Source organism: Microtus pennsylvanicus, chromosome 14 (assembly GCF_037038515.1).
Source record: "Microtus pennsylvanicus isolate mMicPen1 chromosome 14, mMicPen1.hap1, whole genome shotgun sequence".
Lineage (NCBI taxonomy): Eukaryota > Metazoa > Chordata > Mammalia > Rodentia > Cricetidae > Microtus > Microtus pennsylvanicus.
The window spans coordinates 38,194,029-38,221,041 of record NC_134592.1 but is presented as its reverse complement, the minus strand read 5'-3'; the positions used below and the strand labels follow the sequence as shown (position 1 = coordinate 38,221,041).

The 27,013-nt window shown below is 42.4% G+C and overlaps 1 protein-coding gene and 1 long non-coding RNA gene across 3 annotated transcripts in view; one reads left to right on the top strand and one right to left on the bottom strand.

The window, feature by feature from the left end:
• Nucleotides 1–2,415: 2,415 nt before the first annotated feature.
• On the bottom strand, nucleotides 2,416–20,754 carry LOC142834643 (uncharacterized). Its single transcript, XR_012907659.1, has 3 exons — nucleotides 20,508–20,754; nucleotides 6,125–6,241; nucleotides 2,416–2,648 (listed from the first exon to the last, which is right to left on the bottom strand). It is a non-coding gene; the product is annotated as an uncharacterized LOC142834643 (long non-coding RNA).
• The window catches only part of Fut8 (fucosyltransferase 8), a 203,831-nt gene continuing 195,808 nt past the window's right edge, over nucleotides 18,991–27,013 (top strand). For both annotated transcript variants that reach the window (XM_075947433.1, XM_075947432.1), the window contains exon 1: nucleotides 18,991–19,119. The gene's annotated coding sequence lies outside the window, so the exon portion shown is untranslated. The remainder of the gene's footprint in view (nucleotides 19,120–27,013) is intronic.

Below are 27,013 nucleotides of genomic sequence, written 5' to 3'. Positions count from 1 at the left end.
GGTATGGGGCTCCCATGCATCGGCAGGTGCATGTGGAGACTTTAGGTTAATGTTGGATTTTTCTTGGAGAGTGTCCTACCGTATAGGGTGTGGCAGGGTCTCAGGTTGAACCCAGAGTGTGTCATTTTGATTTGTCTGGCTAGCCAGCTTGCTCCTGAGTCCCCTGTCTCTGCCTCCTGGGTCCTGGGATTACATGTGGCTGCCACATGCACTTAGCTTTTTTGTGGGTGTTGGGGCTCCAAACTTGGGTCCCCACACTTATATGGGAAACACTTTACAGCCTGAGCCATACCCCTTGCCCTCCACTGACAATCTTGATGCTACCCACTCCGCCTTCCTGGGGAACCCTGCTTTTCTAATAACCCCTGTCCTATGCCATTTTTGTGCTGTCCTTATTTAATGTTCCCTGTCCCTCAGTCAGCTGACACCTTAAGCTCAAAGTCACACAAAACATTCTCTTAACGTTTTGTCTTCCAAGGTTACTTATTGTTCTCTTTTTCTCCCAAGAACAATCTACATTCGCTCCCTCCACTTCCTTGACTGTACCGTTCTCCCATCACAACCTGGTTCTACAGCCTGTTTACCAAACCCTGCATTCCTTTCCCCTGGCCTCTGGTTTGCGATATGCACACAGCTCCCTGGACAAACTTCTCCCTGAGGACTCATCTGCCGCTCTACCACCGGGGCTCTTCATTGGGACCCTGTTCATCACATTCTGACGTCCCCAGGCATCCTTTCTTAGTTGTTCCTCTTTTGTTCTAGAGGATTGCTTCACTCTGGATGCGTCTAGGAATCACCCAGGGAGCGCTTTAAAAATCCAAACCCAGATTATATCCCATTAAATCTGATTAGATGTGTACCAATTAAATCCGATTTCAGGCTTCACAGAGAAATTGGATTTAATAGATCTGGGGTTGGGCTCTGGCATCTTTTTTTAAAGTCCCTCCCACTAGGATTCACAGCCCTAGTTGTTTACTTCTCTTGTTTATTGATTGTTTGGTGCTGGGGATTGACCGTTTACAGGGAAGTGTATCTTCTGCACCTGCACATCCTAACCTCCTTCTTCCTTCTTTCTATTTTGAGTTGGAATTTTGCTAAGTTACCAGCCCTAAACTTTCAATGCTCTTACCTCAGCTTGTGAAATAGCTGGAAATGCAGAAGGACAGCTTCACCAGGTCCAGCTAAGCCTACTTTTATTTTCATCTTTAAAGCCTCACCCCTGATACACAGAACGACTTGGTGTGAACACCCAAGCTGAGCTGACGGCCCTTTGCTTTCTGTGTGGTCTAAAGCAAACTCTCCATGTTCTCAAGTCCAAGAATTGCCTCGGTGTGTTTATAGGGCCACTGTTTTCCCACACAGTCATGCCAGATACCTGAAAGTCATCCTTAAAAATCCCTTGTGCTTAGCAGGGCAAAAGCGGCCCACACCTTTCATCCCAGCACTTCAGAGGCAGAGGCAGGAAGATCTCTGAGTTCAAGGTCAGCCTGGTCTGCAAGAGCTAGTTCCAGGGACAGGCTCCAAAGCTTCAGAGAAACCTTGTCTTGAAAAACAAAAACAAAAACAATCTCTTGGGCTGGTTATTGTGGTGCATGACTATAGTCCCAGCACGCAGGAAACGGAGGCAAGACAACTATATGTTCAAAGCCAGCGTGAGATACCTGATAAGATGCTGCCTGGAGGGGGGGCTTTATTGCTGACCCTTTCCAGATCCATTATTCCCATCACAATCAACACCTCATCTTAGGGCCTGATTAAAATAACTTCATTCCCGGCCATCTGCAGCATGTCTCTCTCCTCTTCATTCCATTTTCCCTTTGCTTTCTCCCCCAGAGACCTTTCTGGAACGCAGATTTGATAGTGCCCACTCAGTATCTACCAGCGGATTTCTCTTACCCGAGAATAGTGTCCAAATTCCTTTATGGGGCCCTGACAATTTGCCTCTAGTTCTCTGTAACCACTTAACAACAAACAAAAAACCTTTGTATGCATTGCTGATTGAGGGAGACAAATCCACTGGAACTTGAGTTACAGACAATTGTGAGCTGTCATGTGGGTACTGGGAATTGAACCCAGGTACTCTGGAAGAGCAGCCAGTGCTCTTAACCACTGAACTATCTCTCTCCAGCCCCTATTATAGTCTTTTTAAAAAACTGTAACCATTCTTCTGCACCCCAGCCTCCTGTCTCTGTTATGTTCCCCCCAAATGCATTTCTCTGCTCATCTGCTCAGGTGGCTCCTCAATATTATGCTTCTTTCTATTTTTGCTTGTGCTAAGACAGGATCCTCCTATGGTTTAACTGAAAGATCCACTTACAGAGATATGGCCTGGATAGACGGAAACCACAAGAGTGGTAGATGTACCCAGAGATCAACGCAGTGGATAACACTTACTTTCCTCTGCCCAGAGCACCAAGGGGGACGGAGTACTGTCTTCAGTGCTCACAATAATGAGGAGGAGCCTTTCAGAGAGGCTGCTGTCATCGCCAAAAGCACAGCGCTTCAACAGAGAGGTGTCAGTGAAGGGTCTCCAACTTTGCTCTCCTGATGCCCTCTGCTCTCCAGCCAGTATCTTTATTTGGTCCAACTCAAGAAGAAGCCAGCCAGCCAGCCAGCCAGCAAGGATGGTCCATGAGGCAATCTATTGGCTGCCAAGCAAGACACAGGGAGGCAGGGAGAGAATAACAATGAGAGGGAGGAAGAAATTAAATTGCTAATAACTATTTTATCCTCTTTTATGTGTAGTAAAATCCCTTTTTATCTTTTAGGGCACAGTTCACATGTCACATTTTCTGTGAAACTTCCTCCTGTTTTCCTACCTTGGCATCCAGTTATTATTGCTCTCCTCTCTTAGCAGAGGTGATGTCTTCATTGTTGCAGATATTGGGCTGACTTTCACTGCTGTTATTTATGTACCAACGCCCGTCTCTTCCATTGTACTTTTTGCTCTGAAGGAAAGGGACAGCGATTCTCTTGTGCAGCGTCTTGCAGGGAGCAGGCGCTCAGCACCCACACTGGCTGGATTTAATTGCATTCTCGTGTTATCGTTTCTCAGCCTCAGGCAAGGAGATTCATGTATTCTTATAAACCAGAGTCCTCGCCTTAAACAGGAAACGAGTTTTCGTATGTTTCTCTTTTGTCCTGTTTCTGCTTCTTGCTCCATCATTCCCTACCCTTTACCTGAATTTCTTGCGCTAGACTCCTAAGCACGGCTCACCAACAAATTGTTGGGAATATTGCTATAACCAATCCTGACAAAGACCTAAAACTTGCTATCTTTGTTCCATAATCTGAGTGGGGCACATAAAAAGCCTTTCTTTAATGTATGAACACACAAAGCTTAAAAATGAAGTCAAAGAACTCAATGTTCGACTCTCCATTGGACTTAAACTCGTCTTCAAACAGAAGCTATTCTTGGCTTAATACACTTTGCATAGAGAAAAGGCGGTGCGCTGCTCCCATCTTTTATAAGTGCCAATAGCAATTGCAGCTTGCACACTTTTTTTTTCACCATGCAAACACTGTTCTATATTGCTGGTTTTGATGCATGAACTTTATATGGCTTTGAGATTTTTATATTAAAAAGACTATTTTTAAACCTAGTGAAAAATATCATTTTGTATACTCACAGTGTTCATAATGATAGAAAAATGGGAAAATTATAATTCCCATAGCAGTTTGAGTTTTCATATTAAACATTGTATGTTACCATCTAAAGTTCAGCCTGGGTCTTTTAAAAACACACATTTTTTTCCCCTCTACTCACTACACTCATGTTTTTTCTTACTTTCTTACATATATTGAACATAGTTCTAGTTACTGTGGTAATATCTCTGTCTAGTAATTTTGTCATCTGAGGCTTTGTCTATATATCTGTCTGCTTTGATGTGTTACCTCCTTCATATGGACTGTATTTTCCAGTTTTTTAAAATATACTAGGTAACTTTTTAATTAAATTTCAAATGTGGTACATTTCAAATATGGTACATTTTTGGAAACTAAGTTTTTGTTTACTTAGTTTTTGTTTGCCTTTTAAAATTCCTTTAATTATTATTATTGTTTTATTTATTTATTGTATGGTTAGAGGTGTGCATGTCATAGCACACGTGTATGGAGGTCAGAGGACCACCCTCTGGAGCCTGTGCTCTCCTTTGACTACATGGATCTGGAGGATGGGGGTGGGGATCAGACTCAGGCTGTCAGACTTGATGGCAGTCACCTTTATCCCTCCTGTCATCTCCCCCGTCCTCCTTTAAATGTCTTGAGTTGTATTCTGGGATACACCTAAGCTACTGGGGTTGTTTGGATTGTTTCGAAGCACACACTTGAACTTCGACGGAAGCAGAACGATTACTGTAGGTCTGATTTGGTCCCACGAGGCAATAGTTTTCTGAGTACGCAACCCAGAGTTACTATATCATGGGGTTTTCCCATGCAGGCTGTTGGGATAAAAACCATTTCCATTGCTGTGATCCCGACAGGGATTAGTCCTCTCCGGTGTCTCTCTTCTGGGTATCAGGTAGCTTCCTGACACCTGCGTGCTGTCTAGTCTGCAGCTGAGGGCCCACGAATGCATGGGATTCTCTTCTCTCTGAATCTTTGTCAGCCTCCTGGCATGCTCAGCTCCACTCCCTCAGCTGAGAAAAGCTGGGACTTTGTTGGGTTGTCCTCTTGTGCTGCTGTGGGGGGCTCCTGCAGCTTCACCCCCTTTGTTTCTCTCCTTTCAGAAACCAGCTTGTCTCCAACACCCCCAAACTGTTGTCTGTACTATTTCTCCAGGGTAAATCTGGTCTCCACTATCCTAAGTATGGACACAGGAGAGGTTTTACTTTCTACTTTCCTCGTTAATAAAACGGGCTGGTAGTGGCACACTCCTTTAACCACAGTGGGCAGATCTCTGTGAGTTCAAGGCCAGCCTGTTCTACAAAGTAAGTTCTAGGTCAGCCAGAGCTACACAGAGAAACCTGGTCTCGAAAAACCAAAACCAAAACAATCAAATAAAACTAAAATAAAAATAAATAAAATGAAGAGTTTGTTTATTTTATAAAAACAAGTTCTTCCCTGTGTCACCTCCCTTCTGACCCAAGGCAGGATTGAATCACAGGCTGGTCTTGAACTCTTGATCCTCCTGCTTCTACCTCACAAGTTCTAGAATTATAAGAGTGTAGTAGGTTTTCTTGGAGTGCCAAGTAGTTCCCATATCAAGACACAGAGACTTATTATCAATTTTGAATGCTTGACATTATCTTATGCTTGTCCCAGTAGCTCTTATAACTTAATATAACCTGTTTCTCTTCATCTACATTTTGCCGCAGGGCTCCTTACCTTTCTTTCATTCTGTATGTTCTACTCTGCGTCTGGCTGGTGGCTGCCTGGATGGCTGGTCCAGGCTTCTTTTTCTCTTCCACTCTCCTCTCTTCTCTTCAGCCTAGATTCCTTCTCCTACTTATTCTTTCTGCCTGCCAACCCCACTCATCCTTCTACTGCCCAGCTATTGGCTGTTCAGATTTTTATTAGATCAATCAGCTGCCTTATGCAGCAAAGCAACACATCTTCACATTGTTAAACAATGCCACTTAAACAAATGTAACACATCTTTAGATAGTTGAAGTAATATCCTACAACATAGGATATTTTGTTTATCATGCTGCCTGATACCTTTTTTTCCTCCTGGGCTGGGGATGAAGCTCAGTGATGGAGATCTTGCTTAGCATGAAGACAAGGCCCTGACATCTATGCCTAGAGTGTTCTTACACACACAAATATAGGCATAGACACAGATACAGACAGACACACACACACAATTACCAAACCACACCAACCTAACAAATACCCCACATGCCTATAATATTTAATGAACTTCTATACTCTAAGCCACAATCTTTGTGGTTTTCAGTGGAGCAACTAAGAAAGCAGAGATTATGGAAGCTAGGCAGCAGGTTCGTTACAGTTCTAGCTAGTTGGTTTTTTGTTTTTGTTTTCGTTTTTTAAATACCAGTCGCAGCAGGCTAGTGTGTTCAAAGACGTGAATCTGTGGTCAGTTGACTACTTTCAGATGTTACAAGTGACAGGTAAATGTGTATGAAAGAGAGCGGAGAAGTAACAGGTGGGAAGGGAATGCTACCTTTTTTGTTTCAGGAGAGTTATTTCTTCCGCAGTCAGCTCAAGAGAATGGCTTTTAGACGTAGCTGTGTTCCTATGAATGTCTGACGTACCTCGGCGAAGCTGAGCCAAGTATTCCCTGGAAGACAAGAGGGAGAAATTTGGAAACATATGTGTGAGGCCGAAATTATAAAGCCGTGGCTCATTATGCAAGTCAGAAAAAGAGCTAAGATTTGCTATTATGCATGCCCAAGGCATTTTCTTCTGAAGCTCTTATCTGCTTTAAAATTTCTGGTGCTGTTGCTGATTTTGAATTCCTGAAATGTCAATGTCGCAAATGGGTCGTCAGTTCTTGAAAGATGCCTCCGAGATGCAGTCAGCCAATGAAAGAATATGGAGAATATGATCCCTGACTTCAAGAGGATAATTTTGACATATGAGAGGTTTGTTGTGTAGAAACCAGTATGACACATGAAAACAGGAAGGGAGACATTGCTGTGGAGAGAGGAGTGTCGGGGGCAGACTATGTATGGGTTCTCCCCTCTGCTCCAGTGTGAGCCGTAGATAAATAAGAGGAGGAAGGGCGTTAATAGAGTGTTCAGACTTAGCAAACAAAAATGCAGGACCCCTAGTTATATCTGATTTTCAAAAAAACAAGACATAACATTAAATAACTAGTATATCCCATGAAATATTTGGGACACACTAAACCAACAAACAAAACCCAACTAACCAAATAAGCAAAAACAATTCACTGTTTCTTTGACAGTCAGTCATAATTGGTCTGTTTTTCCTGGCAGTCCTAAAAACCACACAGAGTTGGAGTAGACACATAATATGTGGGTGTCTTTCCCTCATCATTTGGTTCTCACAAGCAGGATCCAATGAAGGGTGAGGATACCTCTGAACTCTTTCCGTACCACAGAGCCAGAATGGAGGAGTCTGCTAACGTGAACAAGGCAGACAATCTTACCTTTATAAACAAGTAGAAACATTATTATACAGGATGGAAATTTAGCTTTTAGTTGGAATATAAAAGGGAAGGTCTGATCACAGAAACTTGGGGGCCTTGAGGAGAGTCTGGGCTGTGGAAATTACAGAATAGGCAAAAGTGGAGTTTCCACAGTCTTGACTCATATGTGATGGAGACCACAGGTGTGAGGGGACACAAACAATGATTGTTCTGAGTAAGTGGATTTGCTAAATGGATTTTGGAGGGTCTGGGGGACTTTTGTACATACAGGAAGCTGTGAAGGCATTTCCTGGTCAGAGCTGTGAATCACCAGTGCTAACCTGGTGGCCCTTTAGAGACTACAAAGGAGAAAAAGAATGGAGACCAGGGGAGCAAATGAGAGGGGCTGGACCCTCTGCTAGTTCATGTGGCTGTGTTTAAATGAGAAAATCACTCTGAGAATGCAGTTCAGGGCACATGGTTTATTTGATTATTCCAGGGGCTGGAGTTTTGCTCCCCATTAATTCTTTGTCCCATCTAGTGTAGTAGGTATTTAATTAACACTAGTGACTTAGTGCCATCAACATTTATTTCTCGCCACCGTCACAGTCAGTGCGTATAGAGTGACTCTCGTTTTAGTGGATGCTTAGGGATCCAAGACACTGTTTTTGTTGTAGCTGGACCATCTAGAATGTGTCACCTTCAAGGTCATCAAGTCAGGCAAAGGCAAAGTTGGAGGTTTTAACAGTTGATCTCTGACCAGGCTAGGAAGTAACTCACATCACTTCTGCCCACATCCTTTTGGGCAGACTTTAGTTTCATCTTGACTACCAAGGAAGGTGAGAAATCAAGAAGCACAGTTACTTGAACTGCTCTGCGGCAAAAGAGTGCGAGATGCTTCTTGCAGTGGGAGAAGAATGCAGAGACTTCAGAGGAAATTGTATACTAAATTCAATGATCACTTTGGCCATAAGGAAAGCATAGTATCCGCTGTCTTGTATGGAGCTCAGGAGAGATTTAATCAATACCTGCTTCTAACAGTTTGGGAATTATGCGAAATACTTGGAGCCACCACCACTCATTAAATTGCCTGGGTTGTTCTGTCAAAGCACAACAGCCTGGAACCGTTTGAACGTGCACAGATGTCTAAGGTGACATCTAACTACACAATTGTCCGGCTGTAGCATCATGTGACATGGGATACTGATCAACTATAGGATTTATTTTGTTCAGTCTCCTAGGTCTTTTGGAGAGGAAAGCAGTAAATGGTGATTGGAAGACGGCTAAGGAAAAACAAAGCCAACTTTATACCACAACATGATACCCACTTGGGGACGGCTCTTTCTGTGATGGTTTCACTGGCCAGTTTGTAATTAGCCAGCTCTGTACGAGTTACTTTCCTTACTGCTATGACAACATTATCTCCTACCAGCAGCTACAGGACTGCTTTATTTTGGGCTCACAGTTTGCGGGTATAATCAACCCCTGTGTAGGGAGTCAGAGCATTGGCGCATGTGCAATCTACAGCCAGGAGGAAGAGAGAGAGGAAGGCCGGTGCTCAGTTTGCTTTTGCCTTTTGGTTCAGTCCAGGATCCTGGCCCATGGATGGTGCTGCCCACATATAGGATAGTCCTTCCTACCTCAGCTAACCCCATCTAGGAATTCTTACAGATACACTCAGAAGTTTGCTTCTGTGTTTCTAGATTCTGCCAGTTTGACAGTATCAACCATTAAAAGCTCACTGGGAACAAAGGCAGATCGCTGGCTTATGAGAATTTTGTCCTATTTGTGAATGTAGCGTGATATATAGACAAGGGCACTTTAGTATAAGGTCATTAGGAATCTTAACCATACAGATTTTAAATAAACATTCTAGAGTCATCTTTAAGTATTCATATGTTCTAGGCTTTTGAGGGACATTGAGTTATAAACACCACATTTAGGTTTTAGATCATCCCCCTTTGATGAAGAAAGGTCAATACAACCATATCTACTTGACAAGGCTGGCAGATACATTCGTTACAAGTTGTGGAGGACAACTAATCAAGCACTTTCTTCCCCCTTAGCGGCACATGAAATATTAAAAATGAAACGACTGCACAGATTATTTTATTAGGTACTTATTCTTAAAATGAAGAGTATTCTATAAAAGGAAAGACACAGTTAATTGGATTTTTTTCTTTTATTTAGGAATGTGGACATAACCATATATAAAGCTTTGTATGATATTTTAAAAATAACCATTAATAGCTATTAAAACTTCCTTGGAAACTGCTTTCCGGATCTGACATGTAAAGATTTCTTTTCCTTGTTTAAACCTTTTCTCTTGCAATAAAATCCAGTTCATTCATTCATTCATTCATGTATTTGTTCAATAGCCTGTTAAGGAGTATCTCCCAAGGCTAACACTTCTCTAGACCCTCGGGATTCGATGGCGAATCCGCCTAACCATAAGTGTTTGTTATGATACTTTCGTTTTTAATAAATGAAATGTACTGGAGGGTTCACTATGCCTGTGACCGTAGCTGCTTCTGAAGGGCAGCTGCCAGAACCTTGAAAAAGTCTGGACAGAGTCTGCGAGACCTATAATGTGGCTTAGGAGAGAGAAATGTGCCAGCCCAAGATCTCCTTCTATGGAGAATTTGAACCAAGGAATTACTTCAATTTTCAAATCAATATATGTCTATTGTTAGGAGGGAGACAAAATTATAAAGAATCTGAAGTCATAAGCAAAAGGTTCCAAAAGGCAGAATAGGGAATGCAAACGAGGGGCCTGAGTGGATGGCTGTTTGGGTGGAGGGCTAGCTGTGCAAGCCTGAATATGAGAGTTCGGATCCCAGTACCGTGTAAAAAGTTGAGCCTTGGTATTTTTCATGCCTGTAGCTCCAGTTCAGAGAGGTAGAGAGACAGCAGCATTCTGTGGCTTTCCTGGGCTACATAATGAAGTCCAATCCTGTCTCAATAAAATAGAATATAGCAACATAAAACAAAGCAGCATAGTAAACAGAAAGAACAGAACCGCACTGGTATGGAGAGGAGAGGAAAACCAGAAATAGCATGGAGTACCAGAAAGACAGACACATTCGAGGCACGTCTCTATTGCGTCAGTATCTGTTTGGGTTTCAGCCCAAGGAGACGGTGTTTCCATGACTGTATTTTTAAGACTCTCACACCCCACTCCTTTGAAGAAAATGGGTATTTCTTGGCTCCTTGTACTTTAAAGAGATCAACTAAATTGTATGCTCTTCTTAGCCACTTAACATGAGTCTAAGAGACAAAATATGAAACGCAGCTTTAAAAAAATATGTATTATTTTTGGCTATAGAAATTGAACTAGGGCCTTGTGTATGCTAAACACATTTTTTATTACTGAGCTCTGTCCCCACCCGAGTTGACTTTACACTAAATGGTCAGCTTTGAAATAAATAAAAGTTAGTCCCACTTGCCCTCTATCTGTATGGATTTACAAGTTTGCCTGTAAATCATGCCAGCAGTTTACAGGGTGCTGTTTTGGGAACCTTTATTCCTCGTTTTAAATATCAACAATTGTGTTTTAACATTACCCCAGAACTGAAATGACATTCAGCCTTTGGTCCAGGAAAGCTTGTCAATCACTTATTTCTTTTGCTCTTTTAGATTCTGTTTTCATGTTATCTTGGCTTTGGAATTTAGATCAGATAGCAACAATGTCCACAAAGGCTTGCTTTGGCTTAGTGTTTTGCAGAGCTATAAATGGCCAGCATTTATTCTGTGTGCTTCTTCCATGCGTAAGAGCCTTCAATCAGTAACCTTAATAGTCACAAAAACTCTATGAGGTAGAGAGTATAATTATTCCCATTTTACAGATATGGATATATGAAACAGGGAGGTTAAAAACATTTCTAATTCATTACAGTTATTAAATGATGAAGCCAAGATCCAAATAGAATTAGAATCTACATTCTGAATTATGACTTTATACGGACTTGTTTCCATGGAAACAATACAAGATCCTGACTCACCAGAGGTTATATTCTTGCTTCCGCTGGAAGTTATACTGCAATGAAAATTAACTCATCCATTAAATATGCGATGTAGTATTAGTCAAGATGAGCAGACAGCATCTTTGCCTTCAAGGGGGACTTTTAGGTTTTCAGTCTATTATCAGTTTGGTTAGATTTAGTCTTTTTCCTTAGAATCTAATATTCCCTTAGATGAGCTTAAAAAATTCCCTGTTTTCAAATAGAAATTTACTTAGTTTGTCTTATTTTTTAAATTTACATATAAAACAATGGGTTTCACTGTGGCCTTTCCATGAGTATCTGTCATTTCTCTCCCACTATCGAGCCTTCTCCAACTGACTCAATGGTCTCTTGCTGGAGAGTTCATGGAATGTAAAGCTGAACAAACACTGGAACTTTGATAACCTTAGAGAGGTTCATTCTTGTTCGAGCAAATGTTATTGTCGTCAATTATTAATTTGGGCTGGAATTTTCACTTTGACCTTGAACCTATTCCATACTTCTCAGGCTGTGCCCTTACTTTTAGTTTTTAATCCCTAAGTGTAATAGAATGTGCTGGTTTCTGCTGCATTTATTTCAGGATGTTTCCTGACTTGTTTTCATTTTTGTAGCATATGAATGGTCCAGCTTAATATAATTTATCAAACCACAATGACACTGCATCTATTATATCAGGATGAAGCTTAGTGTAGCGTAACAGAGAAACCTAGATGCTAGGGGTTTAGGGAAAGTCGCATTATTTCTTTTTCACATTGAATAATATTGGGGTGAGCACTTCAGGATCGGCACAGGTGCTCCTTTTTGGTCAGGGACCCCACTCCTCTTAACTCACCATTAGTCTATCTGGGGCAACAACTCTCCCTTAGATAACGGAGTAAACGGACAGAGTGGTGTCTCTCTTTCTCTCTAGGAATTTTTAAAATGTAAGTCCCCTACATCAGATCTGGCTAGATTTCAGTAGCTATAATTTTAATAGATGGCCACTTTCACTGCAAAGGAGACCGCGAAAAGTAGGGTTCTAGCTGTGTTTTAACAGGACCATGAGAAATGCGGGTAACAAACACAGAGAGATAATTTGAAGTCTCTGCTACAGGTCTACCTGGCATGTGTTTCACATTTGATAAAAGACACTCTTGGATAGTGTCCTCTGGGTCATTAATGAACATAGCTAACTGAAAGATTTTTTCCTGTTTTTATTTTACTTCTCTATATGGTAATGGAATTACATTAGCTGCACCTAAAATAAACCCACGTGGAAACATATTAGGTAAAACAGAGAACATCCTGGAAGGGTACAAAAAAACTCTAGGAAGACACAAACCTACCCAAGGGCAGTAATTTAGCCACTGGTCAAGAAAAACTGTAAACGAGGAGTTGAGTCTAAAAATCCACAAGCTAGCCATGTGGATTCTTCTCTACTTCCTTGCTTGCACTGACTTTATTCTCTTGTTGAAGAACAGTTTCCTTCACTTGGTGAAAAACGACATCCAGTCACATCTCTCAGATCTGATATCTGGCGAGGCTGGAAACCCGCGTTTCAAATCCAAAACGCCTGGATCTCTTTGGACAGGTGTTCACCGCTTGCCCAGGGAACTATGGTCAAGGGGCAACCAGCAGTAACTTAGATGTTGTTCCTGTTGCTATCACGATAGAAATACAGAAACAAAAGAGACAGCTTCCTCATAGGGAAGGTGGGTGTTGACCACATACCACAAACAACTGAGGTGTCTATATATATGATGCAAAGATACAGGTCGGTGGTCCAAATTAAATGTTTAGTAAGGATGTGGCCAAAATTAGTTGCAGATAAGCATTGTTTAACAAGGCTGTAATTGTATATATTGTTACTGTGTGTTGGGCATTATGCTCCGTGCTTTTTAATATATTGAGTCATTGACTCCTTTATAGCTCTATAAACTATTATTATCCCCTTTGCAGGTAGAAAAATCTGAATGTAGGATTAGATTATCTACCCAAGGTCATATATATAATTAAATCAACTATACTTGAGTTTTATGTGTGTGTATGTTGGTGTGATATATGCACAGGCGTGTGCCCACACATAGTCATGCAGCAGCCAGAGGAAGACGTTGGGTATCTTCCTCCATTCCTTTTCGTCTTATTCCATGAGAGGGTCTCTCACTGAATCTGAAGTTTGATGTTTCCGCTAGGCTGGCTGACCACCCAACCTGTCTTGGTTTTCTCTATTGGGGTTATAGACATATGCTGCCTGCCTAACTCTCTTTTAAAATATAGGTCCTTGGATTGGAACTCAGCTCTTCATACTTGCCCAACAGAGTCTCTTATCCACTAAACCATCTCTCCAGCTCAAACTATACTTGTTTTAAGGCCAGCTGTGTTTGCATGTGTGTGTGTGTGTGTGTGTGTGTGTGTGTGTGTGTGTGTGTGTGTATAAGCCAGGAGTCAGTATTGGGTATCTTCCTCAGTTGCTTTATTTCCACTTTGTTTTCTGGGGCAATGCCTCCCAGTGAATCTTGACCTCATTATTTTGGGCTACCAAGCACTAGGAGTCTTTTAGTACCTGCTCCCTTAGTGCTGGGATTACAAGTACATGCCATCTTGGGCACTGGGGATCTGAATTCAGGTCCTCCTGCTTGCATGACTAGCAGTTCTCCAAATAAGTCATCTCACCAGCCCAGGTTTCTATCTACTGGGATAATAAACTACTTCAATCCAGTTCTCTGTCTTGAGTTAAAAACTATGGTAATTTTTCTTTGTGTGCGTGTGTGCATCTGTGTGTGTGTGTGTGTGTGTGTGTGTGCATCTGTGTGTGTGTGTATACCACACACAGGGTCCTCTATACAGGCCAGACTTACTATAGAGCTGAGGGTGGCCTTGAGCATGTGATCTCTTGATTAAGCCTCCTTCATGCTACTGGAGATTGAACCCAGTACCTTGCACATGCTAGGAAGGACTGAGCAATACTCTAACTACTTTTTGCATTTAATTTTTTTTGAGATTATAATTACAATATTCCTCCTTTCCTTTTTCTTCCTTCAAACCCTCCCAAGTATCCTTCCTCACTCTTCTTCAAATTCATGGACTCTTTTTTTTCCCACTAGTTGTTACTGCATGCATATATGCATATTCATAAATATTCCTAAATATAACCCATTGAGTTTGTATAATGTCATTTGCATGTTTATTTTCGGGACTGGCTGTTTGGCACTAGACAACCAACTGGCATGCTCTTCTCTGGGGAAGACCACCTCTCTCGTTCTGAGATTTCCTCAGCTGCCTGTAGTTCTTTGTGTTGGGTTGAAGCCTCATGGGCCTTTCTTGTTCACTTTGGCATGTCTGTTTGGTGTCATCCTTGTTCAGCTCACTGTTGGTGTAGTTTCTGATGTTGCTAAGAGACACAATCTCATAGCAAACTCGCTGATCCTTTGGCTCTTACAGCCTTTTCCATTCCTCTTCCACAATGTCCCCTGAGCCTTAGGTATGGGAGTGTTTTATGGATGCATGAATTGGGACTGGGGTTCCTAACTCTGCACTGCATGTCGGTTGGTTGTGGTGTTCTGTAGAGGTCTCCATCTATTGCAAAGAGAAGTTTCCTTGATGTGGAGTGATGGCTACAATTATCTGTGGGCACAAGGATAGACGTTTATAGGTTGTTGCTAGGGGTTGTGCTAGGTTGGTAAATTAATGGTTACAGATTCTCCTCCAATAACCACGACTTCATTAGCCTTGGGTAGTTGGCTAGGTTCCCATTACCAGGCAAGCTTTCCCTCTTACTGAGTGGGTAGTAAGTCCAATTAGAGAGCCGTTGGTTACCACCAAGTACTGCACCCTTATTGTGCCACTCTGGTCATTGATGTGGTTCACGGGCATCATAGTTGAGTAGGTTTGTGCTTGCCTCTCCCGTTTGGAAGCTTGCATGCCTTCTGGTACCATGGAAGCTAGTCTTCAAGGGAGGGGATATTCAGGTCAGCTCCAGCTAAGGGGCATGTGAGCCCTGTTTCTGAAGTGCTTGGTGTTTTCAGCAATAGGAACTTACCTTTCACCTCTCCCCCAAGGCATCCAAGGACAATAGCAGTAGGCTGAATGTTTTGGGAGTCTCTTGGACAGCCCTGACCAAGAACTCAAAAGAATCCTTCTTATGTCTGGTATTGAAATTTTTGTTAGGTGGGAGCACCATTAGCCTAGACAGTCCAATTTCTCTCTCTCTCTCTCTCTCTCTCTCTCTCTCTCTCTCTCTCTCTCTCTCTCTCTCTCTTTCTCTCTCTCTTTCTCTCTCTCTCTCTCTCTCTCTCTCTCACACACACACACACACACACCCATACACACCAGTAAAGGCAATAATAATAATTTAAAAAGCCATGGATGCAGATTTTGAGGAAAAGCAGTAGTAAACATGACGCCATTCCTACTGATGATTGACAATAGAGAGGCCATCACTTGTCTCATGGTTTGGCTCAACGCAAACATGATGCTGAGGGCAGGTGTAACCTTTTTAATGTCTGAAAGGAGAGGGTAAACTCTGAAGTTCTCTACTGTTTGGGAATAGTAGACCCAGGCTGAGTAATGGTTACCTAAAAAGCTAGCAGATTAAAACAAAAAAGCAAAATAAGAAACTCTTATTATTAGGGGGTTCTGGAGTGGATAGCAAGTAAATCGACAGTATGAAGTGTATGCGGCTTACACTCAATGAAGACAGGAATGTCAGCTACGGAGGCAAGTCAGAGAAAGTGGGCTTAGCTTCATCAGCCTTTAAATCAGTCACTTCATTTACTCTCCTGATGGGAATGATTAGCTCTAGCTTTTGAATGAGGACTTTGCTCAAAAGTGGCATTCATTATTCAAGCTCCCATCTTCTTGTCTGAGGCAACAAGAGTGTATCATCCTTCATATGATTGCCTGCAAAATAGAATACTACAGAGAGGAAATGGCGTATGGCAACCACTATAAAACAAAGAAAATTAAAAGCTATTAAAAATGTTTTCAGGGCCTGGAGAGATGGCTCAGCAGTTAAGTACACTGGCTGCTCTTCCAGTGGATCCGGGTTCAATTCCTAGCACCCAACATGGCAGTTCACAACTGTCTGTAACTCCAGTTCCAGGGGATCTGGCACCCTTGAACAGATATATATGCAGGCAAAACATCAATGTACATAAAAATGAATACATCTTTTCTTTTTTCTTTTCTTTTCTTTTCTTTTAGAGACAGGGTTTCTGTGTAGCTTTGGAGCCTGTCTTGGAACTAGCTCTTGTAGACCAGGCTGTCCTTGAACTCACAGAGATCCGCCCTCTTCTGCCTCCCAAGTGCTGACATTAAAGGCTCATGCCATCACTGCCCGGCTAAAATTAAATACATCTTTAAAAGAAAAAGAGGGAATATTTTCAGAGTGACATCAGTTGGTGGACATCGGTAGAGATGGCAAATTTTCTAAATTGCTTGCCAAGCAGCTGTCGCTGAGCCTCTTGAGAGCCTCAGGTACCCCTGAGACCCTACTGATTTCCCCACTATAGCCATAGGATTCACCTCAAAGGTTTGATTTGAGAATTAAATGATGGAAGAAAAGAGTTTAGCATGGGGCCCCGTTCTCAGCAATGCTACACCTTCGCTATTATTTTTATTATAGGCCTAATAAAATGGTAGTAAATTTCAAACTGGTTTCTACATGAATGTTCACAACTTAGGAAATGTGATAGCATTCAAGTTCATTAACTTTGATCTGGCTAATCTCTCAATAAAATGGCCACTCATGTACCTCACTTTCATTTTGATATTTTCCATTATCGAGTTGACACCTTCTCACCTCTCTGTCAAGTCCACAGTTCTAGGGGATGACTAAAAACTGACCCAGGCTGAACCGCAGGGAAATGAGCTGGCAGGGCCCTGCTAGTTCTTAGCATAAGAGGCTATGGAGAAAGTGCCAAAGAACTCTTTTCTTGGGCAGAACCCCTCTGCGATTTTGAGGATAAGCAAAGGTAGGCCCATCACTTGGTGAGGGAGCAGCAGTGGAGGATGATGTGGCCTACTATCTCCTGCTGATGCAAATCAGAAACCGGGGATTAGAGTCCCCAGTGAGCAGCTGGAGTGAGAAGAGAGAGTGAGGAGTTTCAGCCACAGAGTGGGGGCTGGAGCCTATAGAGAAAACACCCGCCCAACTGTTTAGGGACGCTCTCTCAGAAGCTTAACAGGGCAAGGCAAAGATTTGAGTTTCAGGAGTTCTCTTTGCAGAGAATAGAAGAAACGAAATAATACAATTTTTCTCTTATAGTATTGGAGGTTGAAGCTAGCGCTCGTACTGTTAGACAAGCCCTCCCTCCCCATTTTTATTTTTGACTCAGTTAACCACTATTACTGAGACAGGGTTTTGCTATGCATCCAAGGATGGCACTGACCTCACTAGATAGTTCAGGCTGGTTATAACTCACAACAATCTTCTTGCCCCAGACATCCCTCCTCTGTGCTGGGATTAGCGGCATGCACCACCCCGATTGATTTAGGATTGTGGTTTTTAAAAAGCCTAGGCTGCTGTCTGCATTCAAAGAGGCCAGTACTTCTGTTTGAAGTGACTTTTCCAGGAACTCTTTCCTGTCCCTGAACTGAATGTGTAAAGCTTTGCTCCTACACATCGGTTGTGTAGCTGATACTCCCAGTTCTGGGAGGGTAGTTACATCCTGGGCATATCCTAGGGAGAGCTTTGATAACAGTATACTGTCACACCGAAGACTTGCGTAAGAACTACTTTCTGACTGAATCCCAGTTTGGTGCTTTCATATATATGATGCTATCTTATAAAAATGTGCTAAGTTCCTGAAAAATACCTCTATCATCATCATCATCGTCATCATCATCATCATCATCATCATCATCATCATCATCATCTGGATAGGAAGTAGGTGGGGAAGATAAATATTTTGATTCCTAGATATTTACTATTTAAAATTAAAGGCCGGATTAAAGGACCAGAGACTTTGAGGCAAACATAAAGCCTTGAATGTGGATATCATCAAGTACTACAAACCATAAAGTGTGTGTTATTAACTAGAAATGGCTTTTTTCCCTTGAAAACATTCAAGTGACACATACTTGTTAAAATATTTTTTAAATGCTGTGTTTACATACTGAAGTAAACATTCTCCCACTGACTCCTCAAATTTTAGGTTGTGGGTATAGCCTACGGGAAAACACATCCCTGGCATACACATACTCACAGAAAAGGGAAAATAATTCAGATTTTTGACTGATGAAACTTTAGCCTTTAATAATCTAAGAATGGTATAAGCCTAAAGTTTGTGTTTGCAACAACCAAAGAATGTGTTTCACACAGCTTAACTGGAAGTTTCAAGGAAGATAGCTAGTATCCATGCATTTAATAAATGACTAGAGATTTCTTGAAGGATGACTGAAACTCCTTGGCTAGAACATAATTCTGGTCCCTGCCTGAGTAGTTTTGCGTGACCTTCCAAGGCACTTCAGAATACTTTTTTTATTTCAAGGGCTGACTTTAACCCAGTCACTGCTTTTGGGTGCGGAGTTGCTGAAGGCACGGATTTTTTTCGTTTTCATTTTTGAAAGCAGTGTCCTCTTTGCATTTTAGAAACACAGTTCCTGATCTAGAGTAAATTTTGGGAATTTATGGGCGCTATTAGGCAGATTGCATTCTTGGCAGGCTTCGGCCCCTTTAATGTCTTCTCTGTGAGCCTTTTGATACTTGGCGTCGGAAAGGCCAGTCGTTTTCCAAGAGGTAAGTATCCACAGTATCTACTTAGACAGATCTGTGCCGAGAGGGTAGTTTTTCCACCCAGCCACCCGCCTGCACCCTTCGGCTTGGGATCTGGGTCCCCAGGCTACAGGGAAGAGTTCGGCACGGGAAGCTCATCTTGCGGCCCTCTGATTGGCCAGTTCGCACTCCACTCATTGGGCTCCTGGCTCTGATTGGCCACGACGGCACCCCTTCGGCCCGCGACTACTTTGTGTGCCGGGGCGGCGCGGCTGGGTCCTCCCGCTCAACTCGCCCCGCGGGCCGATCTGAGGTAGCCCTTCGGCCCACGGCTCAGCATCGCGGGCGCCAGGATCCCAGAGTGCGAGCGGGTAGGAAGCATTCCAGGGAAAAGCCTCTCCCTCCCTTCTCTCGTACTCAATAAACTTCCGCCTCCGAAGGGCTGTGGCAGCTGCAGCCCGGGAAGGCCGGGCTTCGAACTCGGGCCCTTTGCAGGGGGTCTTCGCGTAGAGGTGGAGACAGAGCCCGCAGGGTAGCCGGACCGCCCAGAGCCGCCGTGGCAGCGGTGCCATCGTGTGCTCGTGCTGCAACGGATGAGCAGCGAGAGCACCCCGAAAAGTAGCGCGGAGCCCGCCTGAGCTCCAGGGCGACGGGCTTGGCTGCCAGGGCGCAGGGAGCGTCGTTCCCTTCAGCCGCCGGCCCTCAGGCGGCCTAAGGCCGGTGTGCACTGGAGCCCGAGCCCGCGCCCGGCCCCGCTGGAACTCGGGTCCCGCAGGGGCCGGGGATGCTGCAGCTCCGCTGTTCACCCGCACAGAGGAAGGGGACGGGGAGGAGCCTGTGCACATGCCAGGGTCGCTGGAGGAGGCCGCGGCCGGCGCATGCGCGCCCTCCCCCAGAAGGCTGGGACGCCGAGGGGCGCGCGCCCCTACCCGCGCGCGCACGCTCGCTCGCCCGCCCGCCCGTTCGCTCGCGCCGGCCGGCCGGAGGCTTCCCCGCCTGCGCTCCGGGTCGGAGCCACTCCGGCGCGTGCGCGCGTGGTCTGGGGCCGACCCGAGTGGCCAGGTTCCCTCGGCTCCCGGCCCCCCGCCGCCCCCTCCCGGCTCCCAGCCAACCCGTTCCTCCCTTTCCTCACGGAATGGGGCCGGCGCTGCTCGGGGTCGCGCGCCCTGGACCCGGCTCGCGCTCCGTCTCGCGCTGTCAGCCGCTGCCTGGCTCGCGCCGCCTTGCGCTTTCCCTCAGTCAGTGGCGCCGAAGGCTCCGTTAAGCGGCGGCCGCGGTTCCTGTTTCCGTTTCTTCCTCTCCCTTCAGTCGGGAGTAGCATCCTCCACCCCGCCACCCCTCCCACTCTCCCGGCGCGGCCAGCTGCGGCTGAAGGCAGTGGCGGTGGAGACGGGGGACGGCGCCGACCGCCTCGCTCCCGCCTCGGGTAAGGGGGCGTTAGGGAGCCGGGCCCCGCGCGCCGCGGGCTCCAGGACGGGGCGGGCGCGGGCTCTGCGGAGCCTGGGCTCCGGGCGCTCCTTCCTCCTCCCGCCGACCCCAGGCCTGTTGCTGCAACTGCTGCTTGCTGCTGCTGCTCATCCCGCGGCCCCGGGAAAAGTGGGGAGGGAGCCCCCGAGATGCCCCGGCGGTGCCTCGGCGCGGGGAAGGGTGAGGGGCGCCGTGGCGTCTTGCATCCCGGCTCAGGGCAGGGGCCGGAACCCGGGACCCGAGGGATGGGGGCGGGGTGGGAGGTGTCCCTCAGCGCATCTCTTGCACCTACCGCTCCTCTCCTTCACCCCCGCAGCCGGGTCCCCGCGGTCAGACCGTGGGAAGGTGGGCTCCTCTGCTTTGCGGGGTTTCTGTGTGGACTTCGGGGGCTGGGAGTCGGAGTGAACCTGCACAAAGATCCGCTGAGGCAGGGGAGTTAGTGGCTTGGGTGCCTCGGTAGCCCCCTTTCCTTTGATCTGCAAATGACAAGCTGGCGGCTGTTGGAGTGTCTCAACTTATTTGGGAAGGTTAAATGAGTCATCTCAGTTCAGCGAGGTCTGTCCTGCTGGAGTTGAGGGGCATTTTCGGTGGCAGCACCTGTTCTCTGGACGTGGGCATCGCAATTTCCAGAGACGTATTTCTTAAGTTAAATGGCATTGTCATGGTTAGGATTTAGCACCCTGGTGAGCTTTTAGTGTCTTGTCTTTAAACATTGTTGAGGCCTTGGAGAAAAGCAAGGAGACTGGTGTTTTTCGGTTTTGTGTCTAGTTTTGCACGTTACTATTAAGGAAACATAAGGTGAACCCAGGAAAACTATACTCTCCAGTAGATCACTCCGAATTTGGAGGTTTCAGGGAATAAAATGCAACGCAAGTTTTATCAGCTTAAGAGTTAAATTTATCACAACTCACTGACTTAACTTTGCCTTTGCTCCGTAGAAACTCTTAAGTAGGTCTTAGTTTTCTTGCTCTTCCTGGGGTTTAGTACTTATTTATTTTCTTGATTAAAGTTCTATCTTATATGCATACTGCCTTTAAAGGCTGTATCACATATGAAGCGTTTTAGGAGAGAAATCGTACACTGAAGCAAAGAAGTAAGATGTTACTTTTCTTTAAGGCAGCCTAGAAGTCTGTGCCAATAATACGGTCCTCCACATTGCTGTCCCTGTGCAATAAGAAGTCTTAATTACAAACACTGCAGTGTCTTAGCACATACAAGCATTTGAAATTACAGGCCGGTTAAAAACGTAGGGAACAAGAGATGAGTAGACTATAAGGAGCCTCCAAGGGTGATTTGGAGGCATGGGTTTTCCGTTTGCTCTTCTATAAATCGAGAATTCTGTTTGAGTTGAAGAGCTGAGCAGCTGGAATGAGACTTGCATAGATTGCAGGAACGTGCAGAGATGTCTTTGATCAGATAGTGAGTTAATGTGAAGGGTGTCTTGTGATCTACTAGGAGAGTGATTCAAAATAATTTACATATGGTACACTACAGATTGTATTTTAAGGATTTTTTTAAAAAAAATTTAAAGTCATTTGAGGTTGTTTTCCCTACAAATCAGTTCTATTTAAGGTGTGCAGAACTGAGCCCAAGACAAGCATTCTGGTTATATAACACAATCTTTTAAAAAATAAATTCTAAGCAGCTTTTTTTTTTAAATAAAAGGAATAACAATGTCCTCAAAAGTAATGAATTTTGAAGTTTGCTAGTGGGTTACAAAAATTTGTTTCTTGTTTGTTTTTTTAAATGCAGTTATTTTAGGTTGGTCTAGAGGGGGAGCTAGTGCCAAAGCAAAGTGTAGCTTAATAGGTATTTGAACTTAAAACATCTAAACCAGATTTTTATGACCAGGAAAAGTGTACATTTTTAATTAAAATACCAGGGGAATTGAGGTGAACATATAAACTGTATTATTTATTTATTATTTGTGGGTATATATCTTGGGTATTAGAAATTAGTCTTAAAAATCAGTTGTCATGAATAATAAAAGCAGGTGTGTAAGTTTCTTGAACTCATGTAAAATTTCTGGAAGTGTGTGCTAAAATTTGAGTACGTTGTGGCATTTTCTTACTCCTCTTGTGCAGTGCCTTAAAAGTGAAAATGTGTCCTTGACCCTTTGTGCACATTGAGTGTTTTTGCTTTATTAATCCATACTCCCTATAAAGTAAAATAAAAAGCTTCAAGTTGAGTCTTGGAGGGACAGGTACATCCATTGTGTAGTGAGTTTTCTCTGTCAAAAATAGATAATTTCAGCAAGGAAATGGGCGCCTTGGGTAGCTGGACAGCAAAGTCTCAAGGTCATTTTATAATCCTATAATATGATGTTGACTTTGTTTGAATATAGAATAGTTATTTTGTGATCTGTGGCATTTTTAATTTCTAAACTATAATGTGTTTGATTTTTTTCTTTAGATCCACACAAAGAAATTGATAATGATGTGTATTTAAAAAATCATTAAGATACTTATTTTTCTCAGGATAGAGACTGAGCCTTTTGTTATTCATACTCTTCACTTAAGTAAATAGAAACTTACTAGTACTAATTAAAAAATAGATTTATTTCCATGCAGTGCTTGTTATTGATTTATTTTATAAATTGCATGATAAAAACATATGGTTTAAGTAAAGGATAGATGCACACATTTTATAGAATACTTACAAATCTGGAAGTATTTCATTTTACAAATGCAAGATTTTAAAAAATTCAGTACATTTCTTCCTTAAAATTAGGAAACAAAAGTAAGATTGTAAGCAACTCTGAAAACGAGGAGTCCTCTCTGTATTCACCCATGCTTTTCAAAGGAGCATGGCAGGAGTGAGGATTGTGCAGGATCCTCTTTGGTTCTCTCAATCCATCACAAAGTATAATGGATTGCTGTGTGAATTGTTTTTTAACTTGCAGTGAGACAGTGAAACATGTTTAAACACATATTTACAACTGATTTTTAAAGAGGCCTTTGAAAAATCCCCAAGAGACTAAAGAATTTATGTGATACTGTACGTTTTCCTTCTAATAGAATATGGGTCAAACGGGCTGTGGAATGTCAATTTAAAAGTTATTCTCGTACATCACCGAATGCATAGTGATAAAGAATTAGTTTCATTTAAGTTGTTTGTCTGTTTTCTTTTGTGAGGCAAGATCTTACTCTGTAGCCCTGGTTGACCTGGCAGGTTCTAGATACAGCTCAGGCTGGCCTTGAATTTACCCTGCCAGCTTCTGGGATTATATTTATTTATTTTTCCTCAAGATGACTTTATTTGCCAGAACCTAGTAACTCACCCATGCTTTACTACTTGAAACAATAATTCTTTTTGCCAAAAATGACATTGTAAGGGGGAAATACTATTTAAACAAGATGCCAAATTTTATTAATACTTAGACCTAGATAAACTTGCCTAGGGTATAGATAGCACAAACGGGGGAATGTAGCTTAGTTGGTGGAGTGCTTGCATAACATGCCTGAGGTATCAGATTTGATCATGATCCCTAGCACTGTATAAATGGGGAACGGAGTGAAAGGCAGGATGGTTAGAAGTTTAAGACTAGCTAGGGATAGAGACACTGTCTTAAACCAACAAACAGAAAAACAAAACCAGGAAGACAAAAAACAAATAAACAATAACCTTCCTCACAAACCAAATACAAACCATCAAACGAAACATATCCCAATGTTTATAAATGACTTGATTTTATACTTACTTTATATATTTCTAGTACAATTGATAGTAAATTTAGCTAATTGGTAAAGATGGGATATAATAGCTTTTCTACTAAATCTAGTATCTGGGACTTGGGAGCAGTCTCTGAAAACAGGAGGCTCAGAGAAGCAGAGGATTTTACTGGTTGATGAGCCTGTCTTTGCGTTTCCTTTTGTTTTATATGTCTTACTCTGTAGCCCAGGCTAGCCTCAAGTTTTCTGTGATCCTCACATCAGACTTCTGAGTGCTGGGATTGCAGTCATATGCCACCAGGTCCTGTTCTATCTTTATCTTTAGGATGTATTTTTTTTCTCTTAGGTTCATAGACTTTTCAGGTAAAAGTTTAGTTGGTGGGTTGCATAGATTTGATCTAATGACTTCAATTTTTTTTTTTTGAGGCAAAGACAGAAGACCAGAATACCAGTTTGTGAAAATGGCTGTAATTTAATTTGAAAAGGGTTATGGGATGGTGGTTATGTATCTCAGTGGTAGAACATGTGCTTAACACCAGAAACAACAGAGAAAGGTAGTATGGAATTAGAAAGATTGCCAGTTACATTATTCTATTTAAGACAATCTCCTAATTTCCTGGGATGCATTCTCTTGTCTCTCATATTATTTACTTCTTTGTCAGTAGAGTTCCTGAGTTACAAGGAACTGTTTTTTAAGATAATGAGTTATTTATGTTTTCATATCTCATTGCAGTAATACGTTGTAAAAAGCAAACCAGAACACGGAGATTCACTAAAGAGAACCCAGTGTAAAATGAACAACAGTGTTCCCTGCCCCTGGGAGTTTACAAGGAGAGAGTGTTGGATAACTTGAGCCTTACTCATTTAGAATTAAACTGGTTCAGTTTAGTAGCAAGTGGTTACAGTTTTGATGTCTTGCTTTCTCTGAGTATTTCATTCATTCACAAATCAAATGTCAAAAGATTACAATTTTGAGAACTACTCAGAATCAACTAAACCATGGTAAACATTTTAGATTTTTTTATTTTTGAAAGTTTAACAAAATTCTAGGGCTTATGTAGGTGGTTCCTGAAATTCTTAAGGCCAAAAACCACTTCCTTGTCCTTGGTAAATTGATCCTTAAGGAATGGAGGGTTACTGAGTAACCCCATCTTTTACAGAATTACAGCTATCTTGACCTTCATTTTCCAGATATTAGCACAGCTTGACAATGTATATAAATTGTCAGGTGTGGGTATAATCAATGATATGTTACTTTTAATTTGTAAGTATCTCAAGAATACCGATGTTCTCAATGCTGAATAAGTATTGTCTACTAAAAATGACCAAGTGGTGAACTAAAGAAACCTGCAAATGTACAGTTATGTGCAGTTCTCTTAGTAAAAAAGATGGTATTAGTGCTTAACTGTGATGGCACAAAAATAAAATGGAAAATGGCATCAACAAACATGCCCATTTTCTAACAGTTTTAGCAGACCAGGTAGCAGGTAAGAATAACTCCTGAAATCTGTAACTGTGTGAGGATTAGAGCAGTGCAGATAATCCCCCAAATGAACTAATGATAAGCAGTGTTTTTTAAATCAAGAATTGTATGCAGATTTCCTTAGTGTATTTTTATTCCGTTTCTATTATTGTCTGCTTTCATTGCAAATGAAAGATTAGAAAGTAAGTTACCTATTTTGAGATCTGGAAAAGGAGAAGGACTTGACATATAGAAAAAAGCTTGCTGTTTATTCAGTGTCTTGCTTTGTAGCCAAGCCACCTTTGAACTTGTGATCTTGCCTTTGCCTCCTTCCTTCCTGGTGCTTGTACTACTAGTATGCACTATCCCACCCAAGTATTTATTTTAATAAATACCCAAAGTATTTATTTTAAAGTAAAAGAAAAAAATCCTTCTAGTTTTATTGAGATATAATCGGCAAAATTTACATATTTAATGTATGTAATGTTATTGATATATATGTAAAATATAGAAAGTAATGCATTAAAATATGTCACATAATTATGTTTTTATATTGTAAGAACATTTACAATTTCTCTTAGCAGATTTCAGGGTTGTGCATGACGGCAATGCTAACTGCTACCATATGTGCATTAAATTTCTAGATGGTATTTGTCCTGCATAAAGCATGCTGCAGTGGAACTTTGTGCCCTTTATCCAGCATCTCTCCATTTCTTTTTTTGCCCTGAGTCCCTGGTACCCACCATTTATTTTCTGCTTCTGTGAGTTTGCCTTCTTAAAATCCCACATACAAATGAGGTCATCAGGCAGTGTTTGTTCTTCTGTACTTCACTTGTTTCACTTTGTCTGATGTTCTTCATGTTCATCTTAACAACATTGTAGAGGAGGCAGAGATTTAGTTATTCTTTTAGTGTTTCTTCCCCCTCAATCTGGGTCTGAGAATTAAATTTACATAAAATGGATGAGTAGAAGAAACACATCCAAATTTATTTAATGCAAATCTTTTACACTGAACCCTCACGAGGAAACATCATAGAGACAGAGTAGAACACTTACATGGTCAGTTGGCAGGTTGTGAAAAGGTCTTTGTACAAACTTTGTACACAGTTCTCTTGGTTTCAGCTTACCAACTTTGATAAGCATGTTGGCTTGCCTTTTAAGAACAGGGAAGGCATTTTTTTTCACATGGGAATTTCATCTCCTGCATAAGAAAAAGATGGAAGGTCAGAGTGGTTTCTTGCACCTGCTGTTTTTAAATGCTTTTAACTTGAAATTGCCAATGTATCAAAAAAGCTTATTTATAGATAGGGTTTCCTTTTTAAATTAATTAAATTAATTAATGTTGTGTTTAAGAGTACATAAAAAGCCAGAAGAAGGCATTGCATTTCCTGGAGCTAGAGTTACAGGTGGTTGTGAGCTGTTAAATGTGGGTGTTGGGGATCAAGCTTTGGTCCTATGGAAGAGCAGCAAGTGCTTTTAATTGTTGAGCACCTCTTCAGCTCCATCTTTTATAACATTTAAAGTCTGACTAAAGTAAGATAAATTTTATTCATTTATGCATGCACATATATTTTTGTCTCCACATGCTTGAGTTCAGCATAGAGAACTGGGTTGTAGCTCAGGTTGATTACTTTTGTCTAGTAGTTATGAGGCTTTTGGTTTTAT